This window comes from Myotis lucifugus, unplaced genomic scaffold (assembly GCF_000147115.1).
Source record: "Myotis lucifugus unplaced genomic scaffold, Myoluc2.0 scaffold_83, whole genome shotgun sequence".
Taxonomy (NCBI): Eukaryota; Metazoa; Chordata; class Mammalia; order Chiroptera; family Vespertilionidae; genus Myotis; species Myotis lucifugus.
Window position 1 is genome coordinate 2,617,477 of NW_005871131.1, and position 5,159 is coordinate 2,622,635.

At 36.6% G+C, this 5,159-nt stretch overlaps 1 pseudogene; it reads left to right on the plus strand.

Annotated features, from left to right (window-relative positions):
* Positions 1 to 303: 303 nt before the first annotated feature.
* LOC102434506 lies at positions 304 to 458 on the plus strand (annotated as a pseudogene).
* The last annotated feature ends 4,701 nt before the right edge of the window (positions 459 to 5,159 follow it).

The window sequence follows — 5,159 nt, forward strand, 5'->3', positions numbered from 1 at the left end:
TTTTCTCTTCTTGTCCCCCCTCACCCTCCTTCTCTAAGATATGTCATTCTATTCCATGCCTTGGGACTTAAATACCTGAAAAATTATATTATTCAAAAATACCTTAAAAACACAAGATACCTACAAATAAAATAAGACATAGGACCTACCTAAAAAATATATATACTTATTATATATTATATATATTTATTATATATTATACATTATCTATTATATATTAATCATATATCATATATGGTCTCCCACTAAGCCAACATTGATGATCCTTGCAATTTGGTCTGACAAGCCCCCTCCTGTGACATCATGGTGGCCTACTGGCAACAGGCTAGACTCAGCCACACCTGATACTCCCAGATCTGTGCAAAAGCAGTGAGGGATGCACTGAAGACAGAATTCAAAGCAAACTTGAGAAGATGTCTGGCAGCAGCATGAAAATTGTGAAAGTGAAGAAGGAATAACATACCCTGACTAAAGTTGGAAATGGTACATTGTCAAGGTGGATATATGTAGGCACATGTTAAGTCAGAATGAAAACAATCTCACTTAATTGGATACCTGTCTGTTGATGGATTGACAATGCCAATACATTGAAGGTTGGTTCAAAAAATAATTACACTGGAGTACAAAACAAAGAGAAATAAATGAAGAGATATATCAATGAGACCCTTGGATAGAAAGACATAATATTATACATTTATTCTAAAACTACTTTATAAAATAAACACCATCACATTACTTTGGAACTTGACAAAATTGTTCTAAAATTAGTCTGAAGAATACTCAGTGAGAATTGCAAAAAAAAATTTTTTTAAAGAGTAATGCTATAGCAGAGATTTATCAAACTCCTGGATATTAAAATACACTCTAAAGCTTTGGTGACTAAAATAATACTAGGATATTATACCAGGATGGTCACTGGAATACTTTTGATCTAATAGCAGAATAGGAACAACCTAAAGGTGTACTGCCATGAGCCCATTTAATAAAGCATGTGACAGTAGCACAGTAAAATATTATACAAGCATTAAAATTTTAAATTTAAGTTAATCCACATATAGATATCTCACACTAGATATCTCACACCAAAGATGAGAACATCTTAAAGGTAGGTAGGCAGAAGACTATATTATGAACCACGAGATGGAACTTTAACTGGCAGGAAACTTCTCAAAAACAACAGTATGGGTCAGAGGAAAATTGAATAAGATACCAAAAATAGTGAGCAAAAATAAATAGTAAGCCTAGAATTTTCCCCTCGCTAAATTACCATTCAAGAGTCAGAGCAAAGGGTAAAATAAATACAGTTTTATGCAGTCGGCAAGAATCCACCACTTGAAGTCCCTCGCTGAAAGAACTATCAAAGGCTGGATCAGAGAGAAGGAACCTGAACCTCCTACGAGACAGTGGGATGAAAGAAACAATGCTGAGCAAATTGGGAAAATCTAAAGCAAGGACTGGGTGTATAAATAATAATTACTAATTTTTAGGATAAAAAGGGTGAGACAAAAACATAAGATTACAATAATATATAATTAAAATGGGGTAATGAGAGTGAAACCATGACATTTATCCCCCTTTTAAGTTAAGCAACCATGTTAAAAATATTTTGTGGACTCTAAAAAAATACAAGAGAAATATATAGCTTGCAAACCAGTCAGAGATAAAAGAAGAATTGTAAAGAATAGAAATCAAGCAATTCAACAAAGGAAGGAAAAAAGGAGGGGGGAGGGATAAACAAGTAAAGAAAATGCCCAAACAAAAGGGAGACATCAGTAATGCTCTCAACAATAAAAATTATTTTAAATAATCCTATCTAATAAAAGGGTAATATGCAAATTAACCATCACTCTGTCACAAATATGGCAGCACCCATAGCCACAAGATGGTGGCGCCAGTCCTTGCAGCCTGCCGGAGTCCCCCAGTCCTGGTGGGGTGGCCGCTGAGAGTGGGCAGCGTGAGTGGCCTGGTGGAATGCTTGCTTCATCGCCACAGCAACAAGGTAAGCGTTCCACTTCTGACCACGGATGGGCCTCTGGCCAGGCCGGGGCGCGGAATGCTTTCGTAAGAAGAGAAGGAACCAGCGAGCTGAGCAGAGTCGAGTGGCCCTCGACTCCCAGGCAAGGTCAAGTCCAGGTGGCCAGAGGGTGGAGGGGGTGGAGGATAGTGTGACAGGAGGAGCTGGTGGCAGAGGCGCAGGGGTGAAAGCCACCAAGAAAGAGGAAGGAAGCCCTTTATCAGAGTTCCTGAGAACAGGGAGGGAAGTCGTTTTCATTTCCCAGCCACAGATGGGCCTCTGGGCTTCGGAGCGGCCAGGCCCCTCAGAGATCTACTGGCACATGGATCCGTGCGCAGGGCTACTAGTAATAACAATAATAATAAAAGTGTGCTAATGATCTTAATATACCAAGAGTTTAGACAAATCAGGAAGAAAAGTTGAAGACTCTAGTAAAAAAAAAGAATTGGTTAAAAAAGAATAAAACAAATTGCTTATAATGTGAAATCCCACTTACAATAAAGATACTCAAATGTAAAATGATAGGAAAAATAAATAAAAGAAAACGCCCAGCACAGGTGGCGTAGCTCAGTGGTTGAGCATCGACCTATGAACCAGGAGGTCACAGTTTGATTTCGTCAGGGCACATGCCCAGGTTGCAGCCTCAATCCCCAGTGTGTGTATGGGGGGGGGGGGAAGGCATGCAGGAGGCAGCCAATCAATGATTCTCTCTCATCATTGATGTTTCTATCTCTCTCTCCTTCTCCCTTCCTCTCTGAAATCAATAAAAATATATTTATAAAAAGAAAAGAAAAAAAGAAAAGAAAAGAAAAGAAAAAAAAAGAAAAGAAAAGAAAATGCCCAAAGGTATGTAACTCATTCTGTTTAGGCTGTAGAAAGATAGAATGAAGTATCTCTCTTGTGTTAATAACAAGAAAACACCAGACAAAATTTAAAATGCATACTATTCTAAGGAGCTGGTACGGAGCAGGTTGAAGACTGGAATAATGGGATTACAAAGAGAAAAGAGGCCTTCATCAGTGAGAAGAGCCCCGGTGTCGGTTTGGGTACAGATAGACAGGAGTGGCTTCAACCAAAAACCCAGGTAATTTGTGTGAATAAGAAGAAATCAGTCAAAACTTAGATGAAAGCATGGACCAGCAGGACTGAACCCAAATGGCTCCTTCTCACACCCCTCTTCCAATCTTGCCAAGAAAGCATCAATAATCCATACAGGAGGGGCAAGAAAATAGGGTTCAAGGGTGCTGCTGGAGTTGAATTCAAATATAAAACAAAAATATTTGAAATTACAGCCTAACCTCCTTCTAGCTCAAACACTAACAAAATCAAAAAGGGAGCTGTAGGTATAATGAGACTGACACTTTATGCCTGTGCTTTTTCTCCCTGAAATTCAAATTCAGTCATGAGAAAAACATCAAATACCAAATGGGGGGTATTCTACAAAATGCCTGGCCAGTACTCCTGAAATTGTCATGGTCATAGTATCGAGCGGAGTCTGATAACCTGCCATAGGCCAGAGGGGACAGGGAGACGTGATGACGAAATGCAGTGTGGGATCCTGGGACTGAAAATGGACATGATTGGAAAAATGGAGACATCTGAACAAAGTTCAGGTTTAGTTAATAGTGATGCGCCAAAGTCTGTTTCTTAATTAGGACAAAGGTATAATAGTAATGTAAATTGTTAATAAATGGGAAACCTGGTCAAGGGATACACAGGAATTCTTTTTACTATTCTTCCAATGTTTCTGTTGATCTAAAATCATTCTAAATAAAAAGGTTATTTTTTAAAGAGAAAAGAAACACCCATTTACAGAGTGCAAACCATTTATGAATAAAACTAATATAGTGCAAACTAAAAAATATAGCTCACCAAAAATTAGAAAATACCTAACTAAATGGAGGAATATGCCATGTTCAAGGATTGAAAGTTTTAATATTGTTAAGGTATCATTTCTCCCCCAAATAGATTAATTCAGCATAATCCCAATCTAAATCCCAGCATGCATTTTCTAGAAATTGACAAGCTGTTTCTAAACTTAAAATAATAACCAAAACGACTTTGATTTCAAGGCTTACTGGTTAGTGAAAGTAATCAAGACAATGTGATAAGGGCATAAGTATAGCCATGGAATTAGGAGAAAATAGAATATATATATATATATATATATATATATATATATATATATATTTGGAAAACTGATTTATAACAAAAGACTCAAAGTGAATGAGTTAGTAAAGGTCTTTCCAACAAATGGTGCTGAAATCACTACATATGTTTATTTTTAAAAACGAGCATCTAACCCTACCATCATACCATCAACAAAAATTAATTCAAAATGCCTCATAGACATAAATGTAAGAACTCTAACTATAAAACTTCAGTTAGGAAACAATTTTTGCAAGTTTAGGGTAGGTAAAGATTTCTTTATTGGATAAAAGAAGTATGAATCATGGGAAAAACTGATAAAATGAAGTTCATAAAAATTAAAAACATCTGCTCTTTAAAAGTTATCAGTAAGAAAAGTAAAAGATACACTACATACTGGGGAGAAATATTCACAACATATATATCTATCAACGTATTTGTATCCAAAACATACAGAGAACACATAAAATTCAATAATAAGATTAACAATTCAATAAAAAATGAGCAAAATATTTTAAACACATAACTCACAAATGGCCAATGAGAACATAAATCAATACTCTTAGTTATTAGAGAAATTCAAATTAAAAGCACAAAGAGATACCACTACCTATTCCAGAATGTTTTTTAAAAAATTTTTTTAACACTAGGAAAGGTATTCAGTTATTTGGCATGATTTTTTTTCAATAGTTTATTGATTTTTTAGAGAGAAAGGAAGGGAGAGACACATTAACCTGAGAGTGTAACACTGATTGGCTGCCTCCTGAATGGCCCCTACTGGGGACTGAGCCTGCAACCTGGGCATATGTCCTGACCAGGAATTGAACCCTTTGATGCACAGGACGATGCCCAACCAACTGAACCACACCAGCCAGAGCCAAAATGGCTAAAATTTTTAAAATTAACAACACCCCCTTTTGGCAACAATGCGGAACAACTGAACTGCTGATGGTTCTGCAAAACAATGAAACAACTTTGCAAACAAGTTTGCTCAGAA